Source organism: Canis lupus, chromosome 38 (genome assembly GCF_011100685.1).
Source record: "Canis lupus familiaris isolate Mischka breed German Shepherd chromosome 38, alternate assembly UU_Cfam_GSD_1.0, whole genome shotgun sequence".
Classification (NCBI taxonomy): Eukaryota; Metazoa; Chordata; class Mammalia; order Carnivora; family Canidae; genus Canis; species Canis lupus.
In genome coordinates this window covers 7,467,239-7,489,855 of record NC_049259.1, presented here as the reverse complement: position 1 = coordinate 7,489,855, position 22,617 = coordinate 7,467,239, and the positions used below count along the sequence as shown (strand labels likewise).

The 22,617-nt window shown below is 35.8% G+C and overlaps 1 long non-coding RNA gene across 49 annotated transcripts in view; it reads left to right on the top strand.

The window, feature by feature from the left end:
* LOC102155162 overlaps positions 1 to 22,617 on the top strand; it is a 132,835-nt gene that overhangs the window by 26,084 nt on the left and 84,134 nt on the right. The window contains exon 2 of one of the 49 annotated variants that reach the window (XR_005385673.1): positions 4,937 to 5,050. The exons of 47 other annotated variants lie outside the window; for them this stretch is intronic. This is a non-coding gene — a long non-coding RNA (uncharacterized LOC102155162). Of the gene's footprint in view, positions 1 to 4,936; positions 5,051 to 5,265; positions 5,477 to 22,617 lie in introns of those variants that run through there. One more of the 49 variants, XR_005385682.1, reaches the window with a different exon arrangement.

Genomic DNA, 22,617 nt, shown 5'->3' with positions numbered 1-22,617 from the left:
CATATTGCCTCATTCCTTTGGTTAGAGTTGCTCAAAGAATGTGAAAGGCCTAAGGGGATGCAGAGCTTCTGGACAAGTGTCCTTATTCTTAAGAAGAGATAAACAGAAAACTAGTGCTTTCCTTTCTGCTCTGTTTTGCTGTATCTGCCAGACCTGAAAGCACAGCCATTATTTTATGACTAGGAGAATATGCTGAGGCGGTGCTTAGGTGGCTCAGTTGGTTGACCTTCTGGCTCTTGATTTTGGCTCAGGTCATGATCTCAGGTCAGGCTCCACCCTCAACACAGAGTCTGCTTAAGATTCTTTCCCCCTCTTTCTCCTCCCCTTCTGCTTCTCCCCCTACCTGTGCACATTCTCTCTCTCTAAAATAAATAATAAAATCCTAGGGAAAAAAGAAAAAAGAATATGCTGAGGAGGGCAAAAAGAAGGGATGAACGGAGCCATATTTTTTATGACATCACTGAATCTCTCAATTAACCCGTCTTCCACCCCTCTGTTCACACAGCTAGTAATGTGAGATAATGAAGTCTCATTTCTTAAATTACTTGGGCTGTTTTATTTTCTTATAGATGAAGACATCCTAAAGAAAGTAGTCATATTTCCAACAATACTTTTTTTTATTGTGACTTCTAAACATTGTGAGTAAAAACACTATGATTATGTAAAAAGATTAGGACAGTTATCTCTGTGTATGGTTTGACACTCTATGTTTTTAGAAAACTTTACTGCAAACTTATTCGTGATTCTTCCCAACTGTTGTGTATGAAAAGGTCTATGTTCTCATAATTTAACAGCTAAGAAGCCAAGATAAAAAGATCAACTGGTTTATTTAAAGTGACTTAAAAGGGGATCCCTGGGTGACTCAGCAGTTTAGTGCCTACCTTCTGCTGAGGGCGAGATCTTGGGGTCCTGGGATCCAGTCCCACATCAGGCTCCCTGCATGGAACCTGCTTCTCCCTCTGCCTGTGTCTCTGCCTCTTCTCTCTCTCTCACTCTCTCCGTGTCTCTCATGAATAAATACATAAAATCTTTAAAATAATAAAAATAAAGTGACTTAATATATCTGTGGAGTAATTCCAGCTCCTAGACAAGAATTCTCAGGTCAGAACTGCCCTGCTTCCTGCTCTGGTTCACTCAGAGTTAATGGCTGATTGACTGGTATACAGTGTGTCTCCTCTTACTACAAGTAGTTTGGGTTAAAATTAAAGAGGTACTGGGGGGATACCTGGGGCTCAGCGGTTTAGCGCCTGCCTTTAACCCGGGGCGGTCCTGGGGTCCCGGGATCAAGTCCTGCGTCGGGCTCCCGCCATGGAGCCTGCTTCTCCCTCTGCCTGTCTCTGCCCCTCTCTATGTCTATCATAAATAAATAAATTAAATAAATAAAAAAAATTAAAGAGGTACTGAAATAACTTTTATAATTCAGATTTTCTCTGGATTGAACACCCCCAGGAATCAGCCAGTGGCATAGTCTTAGTGAGCTTAATGTCCCTGTTTAACATTTATATAGGATTCTGAGTACTGGAAAAACTCTTTGCTTCTGCTGACATTTTGACATGGGTTTAAGCAGTTATATTAGGGATTATTTCAGCTCTGCCTAAATGACAAAGAATTTTGCTAATTGTAGAGGAATCTTAACATTCTTTAAGCATTGTGCTCTCTTAATACCTTCAGTGCTTTCATTCAAAAAAAGTCCAAAAGAAGATTAGGTAATATTGAATAAAAACACAGGTTAAACAATTCTATCCTTAGATTATCCCCACATGAGGTTATTACTCCTTTTAGTTCTCTAATATTTGATATTTCTTTCATTTTATGACATTTGCAATCCTCTGCTACTGTAAATGAGTTCAACTAATTCAAATACTAGCTTTAAATCCAAATTATGAAAACTCTATTAGAAGCCAGGCTAGTTAATACTTATTTTCACTAATAAGCATTTAAAAAAAAAGAAAACAAATTGTAAACATTTTTATTTAAATAAGTTTTAGCAAAAAATTAAACAGATTACTTTTCACTGACTAAGAAAATGGGATAGAGCTGATTAATTGTAAGGGAATATGGGGTTCAGTATGTCAATATAGTGCTGCAGAAATATAATTGCATCAAAAATATCTAAAAGTATTAAGTGTACAAGCCGACCTCTAGAGTCGAGGTTTATTGGGAGAAACAATGAAAGAATTCATTGTTAACTTGAGTCCACCTCTATCTTTTTAAAGCAAATTAAACTCATACAACCCACTAGAAATTTGTTTCTTTTTTTTTTTTTTTTTCTGGAATAATTCAGGTGATGGTGAGGGGATTCTACAAAATATATAGTGAGATAATTTGATTATTGATGTAGTTTTGAATATAGGTGAGTTGGTGGGGTCTGGAGTCTAGGGCCAAGAAAGAATTCCTGAACCGTCTTCAATGCAAACTGGTAGTTTTATTAAGGCATGGGACAGGACCCATGGGTAGAAAGAGCTGCTGCTGCCCTGAGGTTGTGGGCGCAACTGATTATATACTTTGGGTTTGGATGAAGTAAAGATAAGGGAAATTTCGAAAGGATCTTCATATCCAAAAGAGACACAGGATACTAGAGGCCTTGCTCTTGTCAAACCAAATTTCTTTTTCCCTCAAGCAGGGCATTAACATTAAGACATGAGCTTCATGGAGGAACATTATATTCTGTCTTCCTCTAGTATTTGTCAGTGGGCTGCAGGTTATATGGACATTTAATTTTATCTACATTTCCTTCTACCTTTGTTTCCCACATCAATTACTTCTCTTTATCTACTGGTAGTAAAAATATCTAGAGCCAGTTAATTATCTGAATGCAGTATTTTGATTTGTGGTTAAGGCTTTTATTCCTCTGTGATTTTACAAGTGTTTTTAAACTTCATACAGGATATTATTATATACATTATATTTTTTAGTATGTGTTTTTTGTAAACAACTTAATTTTCTTTTGAGAACAAGTGCATATAATCCATAAAATGTACCTATAATTGAATTTACAAATAACATTTTTCATAAGAAGCATCATGACTTTCTAAAAATTATAATTTGAGGGTAGTTATTATATGTTTTTCTATTCTTATGAACTCAGATTATGGTTGTATGTTTTACATAAAGATGGTGCTCAATAAATGCTTATTGAACAAACTCAAGAATAACTACAGGTGTTTTGGAACACCTAGATGGCTCAGCAGTTGAGCATCTGCCTTCTACTCAGGGTGCGATCCCAGGTCCGGGATCAAGTCCTGCATTGGGATCCCTGTGAGGAGTTTGCTTCTCTCTCTGTCTATGTCTCTGCCTCTTTATGTCTCTCAAGAATAAATGGATAGAATCTTTAAAAATAATAATAATATAACTATATATAATTATTATAATACATTAATAATAATGATATTATTACAGGTATTTCTGATTAAATAAAATATGCACATCAGGAGAATTGGCCTTTTGAATAGTAACATATTACACAGGAAATATTTTTCGAACTCAAATTTTGACAGTATCTTAGGTCTACCAGTTGTTAACTATGAGATATTAGGCAAATCACATTGCCACTAAGAATTCTGTTCCCTCATTTATAAAATGAGGATGCTTAACCTCCAGTGCCGTGAAAGTACTAATAATGGCAGGGTATGTAAAGTGTCTAACAAATGTCTGTCACATGGTATACATTCATTAAATGGTAACAATTACATATTGCTTATTATGTCTACTTTTTAACTTTCCACAAACAGGATTTTATGCTGTTTGATATATGATAAGCAAATTTTCATAACAGATAAGGTTTCAGCTCTGTGTACTACTATTTTCCACCTTTCATACACTCTACTTTTTTCTGCCAGAATCAATTCTTTGATAGTTTCTTATTAGCAGTGTGACTACTCTAATATGAATGGGGATTCTTAGGCCCAAGACAGAAATTATCCCATTGGTCCATATTTATTTTTCATCTCCTACTTCCTTCAAGATGGGGTCCAAATTCAAGAGATTTTGCATTTCTAAGGAATCATGAGAGAATTGGAACATCTGATTCTTTATTTGTCCTTGCTGGCATCCATGGAAATAATCTAGTTTCTTGTCTCATCTTTTGAAACTAAGAGCTAATTAAGAAATTCCCTTTTTATTACTTGCTGTTGTTGTGTCATAGTTTTCCAAGAGCAGTGCCACCAAAGAGCCTGGGTGGAGTGGATGTATGTGCAGGGAAAAATATCTGAAGAAAAGTTAATAGTTTAAATATATTAAACTTCCATATACAAAAAGACAAGGAATATTCAAATAGTAATGAATTATCTGTTGTTATTAGCTAAAAGGGAATTTTAGAGGGAAAAGAGTGTCCCACAGGTAGAGGAAATAAATTCAGATTTAGATACATCAAAGTCAATTCAGTAAAAAACTCAGAAGTTTGTAGGAGTCGGCTCTGTCATCGCTGACTACTAACCAAGGGCAACAATCAGGTTACACACAACACTCTGGTCAGGCAACATGGGTAACAAGGTGAAAAACAAGTTTTCTCTCTATTTCTGTTGCCATAATGGCTAAGGGAAAAAGAAAGGGAGGGAGAGAGAGAGAGAGAGAGAGAGACAGAGACTGAGACAGAGACAGAGACAGAGACAGAAAAAATAAAAGTTCTCCCTGTTTCTTCTTGGGAAAAACATTGCCTTGAAGTTGTGTAGTTTTTACTTGCTAGATTACTTACCTATTTGTAGGTGAAGTTTGGTGAAGATACATTGGCTCATGAGTAAATATTATATAGTCTATTCTATCTAGGGCTTATATGATTCCTAAATCATGCTTTTTTTCTTTATAAAAATCCAAGATAAAATAATTCTAGAACTTCAGAAGATACTCAGAGGCAGAAGCTACTTGAATTTAAACAAATCTTTTAATAAACCAACCACAGAAAGTGAAATTAAATGGAATGCTATTTATCTTTATCCAGTTCTGATCCAAAAAAGTGATAATTTGTTGCTGATTGTCCTATCAACTGTAACATGAAACATGGATCATCGACAAGCTTAGCAATATAAGGAGGAAAATGCAGAACCGGGAAGAGGTATGGAAAAGATAGCTCAGGAGAGACATTTTCACACAAATCTCATCTAAATTTCCCCCATTAATCCTCCAGGACTGTGTATCAGAGTTCTATCAGAGAAATAAATATAGTACAATTGATCTAGAATACAACATTATAGAAGTTGGACCTCAAACCATTGTGAGTGGTAGATCCATCTATGCAGGTATTGTCTGTTGTTCTGCCTCTAGGTCACCCAGACAAGCAGTTGGGAAGTAAAGTGGAAAAGTTGAGACCTGCACAAACAAGTTGGAATCCACGAGAATGTGGTTACTGGAATCCATAAGTAGAATTTGTGTCTGTCTGTCATTACCTATAATCATGATACCATGATGGCTGCAGAAGGAGGTACCCTTTGCCATGTTGCTGCACTGTACCTGGCCTAAAGCTTGAAGAAGCATATAAAATGTGAGCTGAAGAAACAGGGTCCTCTGGTGCCCACTCTATTGAAATGAGTTAGTAGATTAGCAACAAGGTAAATGAATTTCCAGGATACCTGGTGATCTGTACCAATCTTCAGAACTTAAGATCTGCCTTCCAGATCTTATACAAAATATCCTGTGGGTAGTGCCTACAGGAAAGGGAATTCTGGAAAACATAGTTTCACTTTAGGTAAGCAGACACAGTACAAAGTTACCACAGATAGTTATTACTAAACATTTACTTTAATTATGAATGAGCATGATTTATATACCTTGTTCTCAATCATTTTTTTTTACCTTTGTAAACTATTTAGTAAGTAATTTGTTGGTTATTTCATATGTGAATCATATCAATGATGGATTATATGATAGCAAAATACATATTTAGGACACCAGCAAAGTAGAGGGACTGACCCAAATTAATTATTTTGAACAAATTTGAAATAACTTGACATTTCAAAAAATGTTTACAAAAAACGTTTTTGTTGTTTCAATTGATATTTTATAGTTTGGTGTTGCTTTATGTTGAATTGTGGATTAAGATGGGCAGTAGGCAAAGACATACCATAATTTTATCATGTCTTAAGATCTCCAGAGAGCTTAAAGTAGTCCTGAAATTCTAGAATTATCAAAGAATAACTCAGTTATTTATACAAAAATCTCAAAAACAAAACCTTTTTAGGATTTAAAAAGTGAAATCTTACGGACTAAGTCCAGTCAACTTTTGAAGTCACCTTCTTGGTAACTAGTCTGGGAATACAAAGTTAGGAGTACACTCCTTAAAAAATAAAGCCTCAGTAGAGACTGTTTTCTAGGTGTGCTGGGGATTTGCTTTATGTTATCAGCCAGGAATCTTAAATATATCAAGATTAACCTTTGTCAGGAACTGTAGAAAATGTGAAGCCTATTGATATCTTTCAATCAATGAATACATAAAATCTAGTAGTAAAATGCCATCTCTCACAACTTCATTCAAGCTCCAAAACTGATTTGTGAAAATTTAGACAGATTTTAAATGCCTTTTGTATTTCTTCTACTCTTGAATATAGTGTATCTTCACAGTAAGGGATGGTAATTCTATATAAATTGAAAGAGCTCCTAGAGTAAGGTTACCAGATAAAATACAGGACATTCAGTTCAATATAAATTTCAGATAAACATTACTTTCTTTAGTATAAGTATTGCATGAGGGCATTTTTTTAAAGTGTATCTGTTATCTGAAATTCAAATTTAACTAGGTGCCCTGTATTTTTATTTTATTTAACTGGCAATTCTACCCTAAGCATATATAGAAAATTAATATAAAAATGCTCACCTGAATTGTGTGCATCACCCCATGGGACTATCAGAACAGAGAATGAGAAGGCTAGAAGGAAATCTTCTTGAGATCATGTGCAAATTTTCGTGATGAGGAAGAAGTCCCCTCCCTGCCTCCTTATCCCCATCTCCACTCCATCCCTGGAGCCATGTAATCTTCTAGCCATTTTAGTCTCAGGGGCCTGCCTGCATCACTAAGAATGAATTACATTGGCTGTGTATCTCCCCATTCCTAAAGTAAGTGTTTACCATTGTTGTCATGTTTCCCTTTTCTCTCAATGCTTCTTGGTAACAATCTCAGCTGCTAATGTCAAAAAAGGAACAAAGATTCTATTGTCATAAAAGTGCTTCTAACATTTTTTTTTTTAATTATACACTGTGGTAATATAACTAGCTTAAAAAGTAATCTCTGAAACCGTCAAGAGAGGAAGGAAGGGCTGTAGAAACCCCAAAAAGACAAAAATAGAAAGAATATTAAAACTGCAACTGATCACATTTGGATACTTCCAATGGCTTCTTTCCTCTTTCAGACTTTTGAGAGCTTAACATTTAAAGACCTATTGGGAAGAGCAGTGGAAAAAGGATTACAAATAAATAAAGTCTAAGTCTACAAAGCAGATGAATAAAAAGCAAACAAACAAATATATGTCAAATAAATGAATTGCCTTTAAGCATTATACCTTCTCCATGCCCTGTGAAAAAATCATAAAGTATATAAAATGGAAGTCATCTATATTATTGCAAAGGCTTATTGTCAATAGCTTTTTAGTGTTTTTTTCCAACTAACTAATTTGTACTGACACCAGTAGTTTTAATTATAGCAAGATGATACAAGGAGATTTTAGAATAAAATAAATACAGTGTAGTTCTTAGGAGAATAGCATTTTTAATTAGATAGCTTGGAAATAAATATGGATTCTGTCTCTTTCAGCTAGAGGATCTTGGTCAGATAAGCTACTTAACCTTCTGAAGCTCTGATTTAGTTTATCCATTTGTAAATTGCTGTTATTACTGGCATCTCTTTTATAGGGCTCTGTTGTGATTAAGTGAGATAAAGTTTGTAAATGTTTTGGAGTAGGGCCCACCAAATAATTTAAGGTAACTATTATTTATGATGCAGCTCATTTTTTCTAAAATTTTTGTTTCATAAATTGCCAAAGAAGTGTGTAAAGTTTTGTTTTGAGTCTGGTAAGAAAAACTGAAGAACTTTGAACCTCAGGGAATGCAAAGAGGAAAGAGATGTGTTCATCATTGATTTATTCAGCGTATTTATACTGAGTATCCACTATGTACCAAGCACTATGGGAAACTGAGTTTACAGAGCTGAATAAAACATCCTCTGTCCTTAAAGACTGTGCAATCTAATAAAGGGGGATGGCCAGAGTACAAGATACTCTTTTCTAGTGTGTTAGGTGCAGTGATGCAAATGCTTAGTGGGTGAAAGGCACACACCAGCATCTCAGGTGGACAGAGAAGGAGGCATTCTTGAGTATAAATGTCTTTGTTAAGTCTTGAAAGATGTACGTGAATTACTCAGATGAAGGATAATTTATGGGTAGATTTTATTTATTTTTTTTCAAATTTTTATTTATTTTATGATAGTCATCACAGAGAGAGAGAGAGAGAGAGAGAGGCAGAGACATAGGCAGAGGGAGAAGCAGGCTCCATGCAGCGGGAGTCCGACGTGGGATTCGATCCGAGGTCTCCAGGATCGTGCCCTGGGCCAAAGGCAGGCGCCAAACCGCTGCACCATCCAGGGATCCCTATGGGTAGATTTTATGACATAACTACAGCTTGAAGTTTCATTGTAGCCTAGTATAGGATCTATAAGAGCTATAAAGAACTACAATGTAAAGTTCAATACAGGACTGTCAGGATATTAATCTAGTGGAAGCCACAGCCAGATAGTGGAAGGTCTTAAATAGCAGAGTTAGGTGTTCAAATTTTATCATGAAGGCATGAAGGAACTTTGGGAGGATTTTAATCAAGGGAGAGGTATAATCAGATTTTTCCTATTTAAAAGATCACTCTGGAGACATGAAAAGATTTTGTTGAAGGGAGGTATGTACAGAGGCAAGAAACCCACATCTGTTGCAGTAATCAAGGTGAAATTCTGATTAAGAAAATGGAAATGTCGGGATCCCTGGGTGGCGCAGAGGTTTGGCGCCTGCCTTTGGCCCAGGGCGCGATCCTGGAGATCCGGGATCGAATCCCACGTCAGGCTCCCGGTGCATGGAGCCTGCTTCTCCCTCTGTCTATGTCTCTGCCTCTCTCTCTGTGTGTGTGACTATCATAAATAAATAAAAAATTAAAAAAAAAAAAAAAAAGAAAAAAAGAAAATGGAAATGGCAACAGAAACAGAGAAGGAAATGAATCAAGAAATACTTAGGACTAGAATTAAAAGGGTTGGGGTATGAGGGTTGAGGGAAAAGGATAATCCATAGGAACTCCCAAATATCTGCTTTTGGACACAGATCAGAGTATGGAGGCTGGCAGAAGGGCAGGGTGTTGAGCTTCTATAAGTCATTAAGTAATTGGCAGCATTAGCCAGAGAATCTAACTGTGAGACATTTAATCAGTATCAGGAAAACACTATTTTTAACATGTTCTCCCCTGTTAGGCTTTTAATATTTCCCAAAATCTAAAAGTAGTGTATTCTGGTTTTAAAGCTCTTGGCAAATATGTTGCACATATCTTATCAGCTCTTTTTCATTTCTAAGGGGGGTTTTAAGTGGAAATATGCTTCTTCCTCTAGTAAAGAGTAGAAAAGGAGAAGAAAGCAGGCAGGGGTAAAAACTCTTGTTAACAATTTTGCCTTTAGTGGACAGCAAAGCATATGCCATAAATTCACACATATATGGAGTTACTCAAAAGCAAGAACACCTACGTATTTCTAAAGCAGTTCACCTAAAATTGAAATGAAAGCAAGAGTATTAGTAATTGGATTTAAATATGAGGTCAAAACAGATGCGAAAAGAAAGCTGCATATGATGAAAGATAGCAATAAAAACATATGATATAAATGGAATATTTAAAGAACCTCCAAATAATTTAACTTAGGAAAGTTTTTTTTTTCTCTGGGAAGTCTAACACTTGACATACTACATAAGTTTTATAATAACATCAGCATTACTTATTAGAATAAGAAATTTTATGAGACATTGGTAGAGTATATTGAAATGACAGATTCATGTGAAGTCCCAATTTTCAGTAGCTTATAACTTTGGCAGAACATTTAATTTCAAATGGAACTTGGCATGAGTTTATTCTCTGTCAGACTTCAGTCCTTGCCAAGTTTGACAAACATCCAGTTCAGCTGTTTTGGACTAATATGAATGCCAAAGTAAAGACTTTTTTTTACATCCAATTGAACATTTTTCATTATAAAAAGCAAAAATGAGTAAATGAGTGTTTATTGTCAGGCTGTTTAATTAATGTAAAACAATCCTCACACACAAAGCAGAAATGCAAAGTGATTCAGTGAGCAAAGTAATGGAGTGGGGACTCCGTAAGTAATTCCAGTTTTGCTACCAATTCACTTTATACATTTGGAAAAGTTACTTAGCCTCTTTGTGTCTCAGCTTACTCAACAGTAAAATTAGGAGATTAATGAAAACCTACATAATCATAATAATGAAATGACAGTAAAGCAGTTTACAAATTTAAACACATAATAACTTATCTTGTCAATTTCCTTGCATTTAAATAGATATTCTTGCATTTTTATGTAGATAAATAACTTTCACTATGCTATGGTGAACTATCAAAAGTTGTATAAAAATATTGTCTATTAATATATAAACTATACCCTGGGAATTAGGATCTTTGGGAAGCTGTGTTTATTCTTTTGATTCATTGAATATCATTTACTATTTAATGATTTGGTTCACCATTTTGTAAATTAGTACTTCATTATATAAAACAACACCCTCATGGCTTAAAAAGGTTAGTGAAGTCTATTCCAAAAAATAACCAATTTTCTATTAGAAAATAGTTCATGCACTGGACAAATAAACAAAAACAAAACAAAAACAAAGACGGACTAGCTAAAAACTCGCTGAAAATAATGTAGGCTTGGGCAGCCCCGGTAGCTCAGTGGTTTAGCGCCGCCTGCAACCTGGGGCAGGATCCTGGAGTCTCGGGATCGAGTCCCACATCAGGCTCCCTGCATGGAGCCTGCTTCTCTCTCTCTGCCTGTGTCTCTGCCTCTCTCTCTCTCTCACTGTGTCTCTCATGAATAAATAAATAAAATCTTAAAAAAAAGAAACTAGTAAAAAAATAAAAGAAAATAATGTAGGTTCTTTCTATGTGTAATGAGTGAAATTACCATTTTCTGGTCACATTAAAAATCAGCTCTTTTACTTGACACACTCAATTAAATGACAGTTTGAATTGCCTCTCAGAACATCCTCAAAACACCAGAATAATCCAATAATTTTAATTCCATATACATAGCAAATATTATATCCAACAGATTTCTATTTATTTGTGTCTAGACTGCATAGAGCCACACATGAAAGAAAAAACATTAAATGGCATTTAGTTATATAGTTATTTAGTTATATAGTTATATTTAGTTATATAGTTATCTACAAACATCCAGGTGTTTGCTGTTATTTAACAATAAATACAAAGAGTGATATTACTAAGATGGCAAAGTCAGAGACCTCAGCTCCATCCTTGACAAAGATCAACAAATAAACAGCTATCCAAAATCAAAAAGAGATCTGAGAGTGCTCTGGAGTCCACTTAAGAAACTCCAGTCATTCAATGGAACAACAACAACAACAACAACAACAACAACAAATTGAGAATAAATGCAAAAAAAATAATAAAAAGAAAGGAGAACAGATTCATTTCATCATCTCATCCCACCTGTTAGCAGTGCTAAGTGCTAAGAAAACAACTCAACTAGAGAGAGTTCTCCTCACAGGGAAAGGAAGGAAGGATTAAGTGACCAGTTTCTGCAGTCTTTTAGAACTCTGCAGGATGATTCTGCTTTGGTTTTATCCCACTCAGATATTGGCAAAGCTGAATTGCATAGAGATGGCTAGGGACAAGGAAGAGGTCAAATAATTATTTTAAGATGCTCAGAGAACTACAAAAGAATACCAATAGATAATTGAACAATATCAAGAAAACAATACAAGACAAAGGAGAAGTTCAAGAAGATAGAAAACATAAAAGAACCAAACAGAAATTTTGGAACTGAAGAATACAATGACAAAATTGGAGAATTCAGTAGAGAGTTTCAACAGCAAATGGACCAATCAAAAGAATCAGTAAACTTGAAGACAGGTCATTTGAAATTATCCTGTCAGAGGAGGAAAAAAAAAAAATGAAATGGAATGAAAAAAGTCTGCAAGTCTAATGGGATACTATTTTAACAGACAACTTTTGTGTCATTAGGTTCTGAGGAAGAAAGTGGTTGGAAGGTTTATTAAAATAAATAATGGCTAGAACTTCCCACACCTAGGGAGAGATCTGGACATTCAAGTTCATGAAGCTAATACATCATACGAACATTCCAACCCAAACAATCTTCTCCAAGACACATTATAATAAAACTCTCTGAAATCACAGACAACAAGAGAATTTTAAATGTAGCAAGGAAAAAAATGTCTCTGAATACAAGAGAACTCTCATAAGGCTATCAGTGGATTTCTCAGCAGAGATCTTGTGGGCCAGGAAAGAAGAGGATGACATGTTTGGAATGCTGACAGAAAGACACCCAACCAAGAATATTTTACTGAGCAAAATTGTCCTTCATAAATAAAGATGAGATAAAGACTTTCCCAAACAAACAGAAGCTGAGTTAATTATCATTAGACCTGCCCTAAATTCTGAAAGGGGGTTCTCAGACTGAAATAAGAGGATGCTAGTGCATGATATGAAAACATATGAAAATAAATAACACAGTGGTAAAGTCAAGTATATAGTCAGTTCACAATACTCTAATGCTAGTGATGTGTTAACCTCTTCACTCTAGTATATAGGTTAAAAAAATGAGACTCAAGTAACTATAGCAACCATAATTTGTTAATGGATACACAACATAAAAAGATTCAGAGTATGATGTCAGAAACATACAATGTGTGAGGAAAAAATATAAGAATTTTCTTATGCAGCCAAAATTAAATTGTTAACAGTTTAAAATAGATGATTATATCTATAAGATGTTTCAAGTAAGTTTCAGGGCTACTGTGAAACAAAAGCCTACAATAGATACGTAAAGATAAAGACAGGGAAATCAAAGTATACTACTATGGAAAATTACCATTTACAGAGCATGACAGCAAGAGAGAAAGAAAGGAATAAAGGAACTATAAAACAGCCAGAAAACTATTAACAAGGTGGCAATAGTAAGTCCGTCCTTGTCAATAATTACTTTAAATGTAGACAAATTAAATGATCCAATCAAGAGGTATAGAAGAACTGGATGGATAAAAAACAAGACCCAACTATATACTGCCAAAAGGGATTCACTTCAGCTTTAAGAACACATATAGGTTCAAAGTGATAGGATGGAGAAAGACGTTCCATGGAAACAGAAGGCAAAAGAGAGTAGGAATAGCGGTTCTTACATCAGACAAAATAGACTTTAAGTAAAAAATCTGTAACAAGAGACAAAGAAGGTTATTATATAATTATAAAGGGGTCAATTCTTCAAGAAGATAGAAACATTGTAGATATCTATCTATCTATCTATCTATCTATCTATCTATCTATCTATCTATATCTATATATATCAATCAATAGATACATATTAAGATCAGAGCACCTAAACATAAGCATTAGTTAACAGTCTTGAAGAGAGTAATATAAATATAATAGTAGTAGGATACTTCAATACCAATTTTCAACAATGAATAAATGTGAAGACAGAAAAGCAGTAAAGAAACATTGGATTTCAACTATACTTAAGACCAAATGAACTAACAGCCATATACAGAATATTTCATCCAACAGACTACACATTCTCCTTAGCACACGTGGAATATTCTGCAGAAAAGACACATGTTTGGTCATAAATCAAGTCTCAGCAAAATTTAAAAAGATTGAAATTATACAACTATCTTTTCCAACTATAGTGGTAAGAAACTAGAAATCAGTAACAGGAAGAAAACTAGAAAATTCACAAATTTGTGAAAATTAAAACCACACTCTTGAACAACTAAAATGCCAAAGATGAAATAAAAATAGAAATATGTTTTGAAACAAACAAAAATGGAAACACGACATATCAAAACTTCTGAAATTTAACAAAAGCAGTGCTAAGACAGAAGTTTAGAATGATGAATTAAGAAAAAATAAATATTTCAAATAAGCAACCTAATTGTACATCTTCAGGAATGAGAAAAACAAGAATAAAATAAGCTCAAAATTAGAAGGAAGGAGATAACTAAGAACAAAGCAAAAATAAATAAGGTAGAGACCAGAAATAACAATAGAAAATACCAATGAAACTAAGAATCGGCTTCTTGTAAAGATAAGCAAAACTGATAAATCTTTATCTAGACTTACCAAAAAAAAAAAAAAAAAAAAAGAGAGGGGACTCTCTCTTTTATTCAAATAAAATTTAAATGAAAAAAGAAAGTTTATAACTGCTACCAGAGAAATGTGAAGACTCATGAGACGAATATAAATAATTAGATGCTAACAAATTGGTCAACCTAGAAGAAATGAATAAATTCCTAAAAACACAATCAAGATTGAATCATGAAGAAAGGGATAATCTAAACAGGCCAATAATATCAAAAAAAGATTATATCAGGGGATCCTGGGTGGCTCAGCAGTTTAGCGCCTGCCTTCAGCCCAGGGCATGGTCCTGGAGTCCCAGGATTGAGTCCCACGTCGGGCTCCCTGAATGGAGCCTGCTTCTCCCTCTGCCTCTCTCTCTCTCTCTGTGTGTCTCTCATTAATAAATAAATAAAATCTTAAAAAAAATTATATCAATCTTTTATATCAATAATCACCCAAAAGGATAAGATACCTAGGAATAAACTTAACCAAAGACATAAAGGATCTATACCCTAAAAACTACAGAACACTTCTGAAAGAAATTGAAGAAAACACAAAGACATGGAAAAACATTCCATGCCCATAGATTGGAAGAATTAATATTGTGAAAATGTCAATGCTACCCAGGGAAATTTACACATTTAATGCAATCCCTATCAAACTACCATGGACTTTCTTCAGAGAGTTGGAACAAATCATCTTAAGATTTGTGTGGAATCAGAAAAGACCCCGAATAGCCAGGGGAATATTGAAAAAGAAAACCGAGTCAGGGGCATCACAATGCCAGATTTCAGGTGTACTATAAAGCTGTGATCATTAAGACAGTGTGGTACTGGCACAAAAACAGACACATAGATCAATGGAACAGAATAGAGAACCCAGAAATGGACCCTCAACTCTACGGTCAACTAATATTCGACAAAGCAGGAAAGACTATCCACTGGAAAAAGGACAGTCTCTTCAATAAATGGTGCTGGGAAAATTGGACAGCCATGGGCAGAAGAATGAAACTAGACCATTCTCTTACACCATACACAAAGATAAACTCAAAATGGATGAAAGATCTAATTGTGAGACGAGACTCCATCAAAATCCTAGAGAACACAGGCAACACCCTTTTTGAACTTGGCCACAGCAACTTCTTGCAAGATACATCTATGAAGGCAAGGGAAACAAAAGTAAAAATGAATTATTGGGACTTAAGCAAGATAAAAAGCGTCTGCACAGCAGAAGAAACAGTCAACAAGACTAAAAGACAACCTACAGAATGGGAGAAGATATTTGCAAATGATGTAGCAGATAAAGGGCTAGTATCCAAGATCTCTAAAGAACTTATTTAACTCAACAGCAAAGAAACAAACAATCCAATAATGAAATGGGCAAAAGACATGAACAGAAATCTCACAGAGGAAGACATAGACATGGCCAACAAGCATATGAGAAAATGCTCCCCATCACTTGCCATCAGGGAAATACAAATCAAAACCACAATGAGATGCCACCTCACCCCAGTGAGAATGGTGAAAATTAACAAGACAGGAAACAACAAATGTTGGAGAGGATGTGGAAAAAGGGGAATCCTCTGGCATTGTTGTTGGACACCTGCACCCCAATGTTTATAGCAGCAATGTCCACAATAGCCAAACTGTGGAAGGAGCCTCGGTGTCCATTGAAAGATGAATGAATAAAGAAGATGTGGTTTATGTATACAATGGCTAAACATTACTCAGCCATTAGAAACGACAAGTACCCACCATTTGCTTCAATGTGGATAGAACTGGAGGATATTATGCTGAGTGAAGTAATATCAGTCAGGGTGACAAAACATGAGAGATACCTAACTCTGGCAAATGAACAAGGGGTGGAGTAAGGGGAGGTGGGTGGGGGGTTGGGATGACTGGGTGATGGGCACTGAGTGGGGCACTTGATGGGATGAGCACTGGGTGTTATGCTGTATGTTGGCAAATTGAACTCCAATAAAAAAATATACAAAAAAGGATATCAAAGAAAATATAAGTAAATATAAGTAAATGGAAGATATCCCATGTTCATAAATCAGAAGAATTAATATTTTTAAAATAACCATACCCAAAGCCATTTATAGATTCAGTGTAATCCTTATCAAAATTCCAATGATATTTTTGACACAAATAGAAAGGAATACTAACATTTATATAGAACCATTAAAGACCCTAATTAGCTGGAGAAATCCTAAGGACAAAATTGGAGGCATCACACTTCCAGTATCCAAACTATATTGCAAAGCTATAGTAATCAAAACGTAAAGTACTTACATAAAATCCAAAACATAGACCAATAGAACAGAATCAAAGGTCAGAAATAAACCCACATGTACATGGTCAACAAAAATTAAAAAGGAAGCCAAGAGTATTCAATGGGGAAAGATAATTATGTCTTCAACAAATGATGTTAGGAAAACTAGAAATTCACATGCCAAAAAATGAGGTTGGAACCCTAACTTACATCACTCACAAAATTAACCCAAAACTGATTAAAGACTTAAATGTAAAACTTGAAACTAAAGTTTTTTGAAGAAAATAAAGGAAAAAACTCTGATATAGTTCTCGAACAATAATTTTGTGTATATGACACAAAAAGCACAAACGACAGCAACAAGAAAATCAACAAGCAGGACTACATCAAACCATAGCTTCTGCAAAGCAAAAGAAACAATCAAAAAAAATGAAAGGCAACCTCCTGAATGGGATAAAATATATTCAAACATATCTAACATATTGAAAATATATCCAATAAATGGTTAAAATCCAAAATATATAAGGAACTCCTAAAACTCAATAGCAAAAATCAGTCAGATTAAAAAATGGGCAGAGGACTTGAATCATAGGGAACTGCAAATCAAAACTGCAATGAGATTTCATCTCATACATGTTAGAATGGCTGTTATTAAAAAAAAAAAAAAGGTAACAAATGCTGGGTAGAATATGATGGGAAGGAAGCCCTAATTCCTTGTTGATGGGAACAGAAATCGGTAATGCCATTATGGAATACGTATGGAGGGTCCTCAACAATTAAAAATAGAACTACCATATGATCCAGCAATCCCACTTTGGGTTATATATTTGAGGAATATGAAATCACTGTTTTGAAAAGATATCTGCACTTCCATGCTCATTGCAGCATTATTCCCAGTCGCCAAGATATATGATAGCAATAGAAGTATCTATGAATAGATAAATGGATAAAGAAAAATGTGAGATTCACACACACACACACACACACACACACACACAGGAATGTTGTTCAGCCATAAAAAAGAAGAAAATCCTGCCATTTGTATCAACATAGATGGAGTTTGACGACATTATGCTAAGTGAGAGAAGTCAGAGGGAAGGAAATACCATATAATCTCACTTATAAATGGACTCTAAAAAAATCAAAATTGTAGAAGCAGAAAGTAGAATGGTGGTTGTCAGGAGCTGAGGGGTGGGAGAAATGGGGAGATGTTAGTCAAAATGTACAAACTTTCAGTTATAAGATGAATAAGTTCTGGGAATATAATTTTCAACACAGTAACTCTACCTAACAATCCTGCTCTGTTTCTTGAAAGTTGCTATAAGAATAGAGTTTTAATGTTCTCACCATAACAACAACAAAATGATAATTATGTGAAATGAAGAATATGTTAAGTAACCTTATTATGGCAAACATTTTGCAATCTATATGTGTATTAAGTCATCACATCATCTACCTGTAATACTGTGATTTATAATAAGAAATATATGTTTGGTTTTTGTCCTTGTTTCTGCCACAGAGCTTCTAAAATCTTGCATTTTCCTAAGGGATGAGAGGCATAATGATGTTTTTTGTTATGTTAATATAATGACTCTGGGAAAGCACCATAAGTAACCCAAGAATGGAACTGGTTGTCAGGAGACCTAACCATGTGATTAAAGACTTGGAACTTTCTGTCCCACACCCCTAATCGCTGGGAGGGGAGAAGTGCTGGAAGTTGAGTCAATTGCCAATGACCAATGATTTAATAAGTCATGCCCATGTAATGAACATCCATAAAAACCCAAAAGGATGGAGTTCAGAGAGTTTCTAGGTTGGTGAACACTTGGAGATTCCTGGAGAGTAGTATGCCAGGAGAAGATATGGAAGCTCTATATCTTTTCCCAATATCTTGCCTTATGCATCTGTTCTATCTGGCTATTTCTGAGTTATTTCCTTTGTAATAAACTGGTAATCCAGTGAGTAAAACGTTTATAAGCATTGTGAGCTGCTCTAGGAAGTGAGTCGTTGGAATTCCCAATTTATAACTGGTTGGTCAGAAACACAGGTGATAACTTATGGATTACAATTGGAACTTGAAGTGGTAGAGAGGGAAATCTTGTAGGACTGAATCTTTAACCTGTGGAATTTGACACTATCTTTCAGTAGATACTATCAGAATCAAGTTGAATTATAAAATAACCAGCTGGTGTCCAAAAATTCTTTGGAAAATATACTCTTCCCCAACACTGGAAATTGAGTGCAGAATTGTAATATCTTAAACTTACATACTGTTATTTATTAATTATTTCTCAATAAAGCTAGCAAAAACCTTTAAAAGAAATTCAAACCTACTTGCCTTCCTCTCCTTCTTGCTGAGCTTAGTGGTTTTCACCAGGAATTTTGACTTATTGCCTCTCTCCTTAGGATAGAGTCCTATAAACAGTTTGTTATTACTATTATAATGGAAATTTAGGCCAGACATCCTTGGCAATAGATTTAATCATTATCCTTTATTAAATAAGAGAATACCTTAACCTAAAGAAAGAAAAAAAAATAAGCCAAGGGTATTATATCAAGTATGTTATATAATTTCTGTATTTTATATTTATATATTATATTATTTTAAACTTCCAACACGAGTGATGGCTCCCATTGACTACACTGGAAAGATGCTTGCTTCTATAACCAAAATGGGATCTATGCCATCTATAATTCTTAACTTTATTAGTCAGCAAATATATGCATAGTGCTGTGACTATCAAGTTGCTATAAAATAATTTAGAATATTAGAACTTGAAGAGTGTGTTTTAACTAAAAGCTTGCAAAGATAGTATAAAGAACACCAAACTATGTATATAGCATTTTTTTTTTAGTCTAAGGAAACCATATATTTGGTTGTAAGACCTACATCAAATATCTGGTTTGAATTTTACCTGATATTTTATTAACTTCATCATCCTGTCAATAAGAAACTTCCTTGGCTATTGGTGACAGGTTCAAAACTTTCCAAAATGCCTGTAGTTGACCCAACACTATTATTATCAGACTTGTATGTCAGATTGTCACTGAGTTCTAATCAATAATTTTAAAACTAGAAAAAGAGCTAAGATGGCAGCATAGTAGGAGGACCAAAGGTTCATCTCATCCCACAAACACAACTTGATAACTACCAAATCATTCTGAATATCCAAGAAACTAACCTGAGGACTGACCAAACAAACTTCACAAGTAAAGGGAGAGAAGAGGTCACATTGAGGAAGGTAGAAAGTGTAGAGATGTGTTTTGGAGAGAAACAGATTGCGGGTGCTGTGGAGAGGAGGGAGCCCTAGTAGCAGAGAAAGGTGACAGAGGAGTACACAAGGGAACACATGAGAACAAGAGGGACTGATTTTTATGAGCTTTTCCAACCAGCCTGGCTTGAAGACTGAAGTTATAATGGTTGTCAGACTTAGCTGGGATAGAGGTGTGAGGGTGCTACCCTACTCTGAAGCCAGGCAAATAACATGGGGGGCAGACAGTACAATCTGAAGAGCACCTTGGACACAGAATGGGGAGATTATTTGCTCATCCTGGAATGTGTCCATGAGAGGTAGTGTTCAGACATACCTCTCAGGGGACAAATGAGCCTGAGGATGCCATTCCCTACGCCACCCCTCAGCATAAATGGAGAGCCACCTGCTGAAGGTAGCTAACCCAAACACTGCTTGTCTAGCCTGCTTGCTCCAAGTCCTATGCCTTGGCACTCTTGCACATCTGGTCAAACCTGCATTAGTCCCAGTGGGGCAAGATCCTTCCCCAGAAGACCAGTGCAAGCTTTTACCCACACTATGTTCCTAAAGCCTGGTATTCTAAAAATCAGTAGGCTTGACTGGGATAGAGCCCAGAAGGCACTGCACTGCCCACAGAGAATGCAGGCAAAAACCCCAAGGCGATAGCATGAAAACAGCTGTCTGAAAAGCACCTGGGACACTCCGGGGAAGATTATTATATATATATATAATAATTATTCACTTTTCTTGGAGTGCTTCCCTGAGAGCAGCAAGCATAGAAACTCCTCTCTGTGGACAAAGGAGATGACTAGTACCATTTCCCTCCCCCATGACTTCATATAAATTTATTTATTTATTTATTTATTTATTTATTTATTTATTTATTTATTTATAAAAAAGCACAAGTCCAACACTGGCTGCCTAACCTGCTTATATCAGGTCCCACACCTCTGCACTCTGCTGGTACAGCTCTTCTCAGTAAAGTTTGCCTCAATTGCAGCACAGTGGGCCACTTCACACCAACAGAACCCCCCCACCCACACCACATCTACCAACCAGAGAGTTCTGCAAGGCTTCATTTCTAGTGGAAAGAGCGTCAGGTTCTGTGGGAAACCAGCTGCATAGCTTATCTGAGAACTGAATCTTATAGTCCTCAGCACACTGGGGATATGTGAGGTCCTGAGTTGGCACACTGACTCTTGACCACATTGGTCTCCAAATACAGCTCCTCTGCTCCCCCCTCCTTGAGTCAATAGCCTATTCCTTTACCTTTTGAACTTAACATGTTTTTCTCTGCTTCCCAAAGTTGATCATTCCTATAGTCAATCTGCTAGCTCTCTTAATAAAAACTGGAGGAGACAAAGCCTCAGGGTCTGAGTCCAATTCTGGTTTGAGTCTGAGTCTGAGTCTTGGTCCTCCTGCCCCCCCCCCCAATTAAAATTCAGTGAGACTTCGGGTCTTCTTCATATAGTTGCCTCCAACTATTCTGGGTCACAACAAGTTTCCATTTAACAAGCAGACCAGAGCACACTTAGTTAAAACTTGCCACACTCTGGCCAAAGCCCAAACACTGCCCACTGCAGGCAAGGAGAGCCTCTGCAGATAACTGACCTGAAGGATAGAGCAGCCAAAACACAACAACCCAGTGCACACAGCATACACTAGGGACACACCCTGAAGCACCAGGCCCTGGACATATATGACCTCTTCTTCATAAAGCTATTATGTTCAGGAGCAGGAAACATAACAGGCTTTTCAACATACAGAAGAAGAGACCTAGACAAAATGCCAAGACTGAGGAATTCATCCCAAATGAAACAATAAAATAAGGTCCTGGCCAGAGACCTAAGTGAAACAGATATAAATAATATGCACGATGGAGAATATATCTTATTTTTATTTTTCAAAGATTTTATTTATTTATTTGAGAGAGAGCACAAGCAGGCAGTAGGGACAGAGGGAGAGGGACAAGCAGGCTCTCCCCTGAGCAGGGAGCCCAATGTGGAGCTCAATCCCAGGACCCTGGGATCATGGTCTGAGCCAAAGGCAGACATTTAACCAACTGAGCCACCCAGGTATCCCCTGATGGATTTAAAGCAACAATTAAAAGGATACTAGCTGGGCTTGAGAAAAGACTTCATGGAGGTTCTTACCATAGAGACAGAAGAGTTAAAAAGAATCAGAAATGAAAAATGCAGTAACTGATCAAAACAGACTGAATACAATGAACACAAAGATGAAAGAATCAGAGGAATGCATAAGTGATATAGAAGATAAAATAATGGAAAATAATGAAGCTAACATGAGAGAAAGAAAAATTATGGAACATGAAAATAGACTTAGGGAACTCAGTGATCAAATATAGTAACATTCTTATTATAAGAGTCTCAGAAGAGAAGTGAGATAAAAAGGGGTAGAAAATTTGAGGAAATCATAGCTGAAAACTTCCCTAATCTGGGGAAGGAAACAGACATGCAGATCCAGGAGGCACAGAGAATTCCCATCAAAATCAACAAAAGCAGGACAACACCAAGACTTACTGAATTAAATTTGCAAAACATAATGATAAAGAAAAAATCCTAAAAGCAGTAAGACAAAAGAAAGCCCTAATTTACAAGGAAGACACATGAGGCTAGCCACAGATCAAGCCACAGAAACTTCACAAGCCAAAAGAGAGTGGCATGATGTATTCAATGTACTGAATGGGGAAAATCTGCAGCCAAAAATACTCTGGGAAGGCTATCATTCACAATAGAGGGAGAGA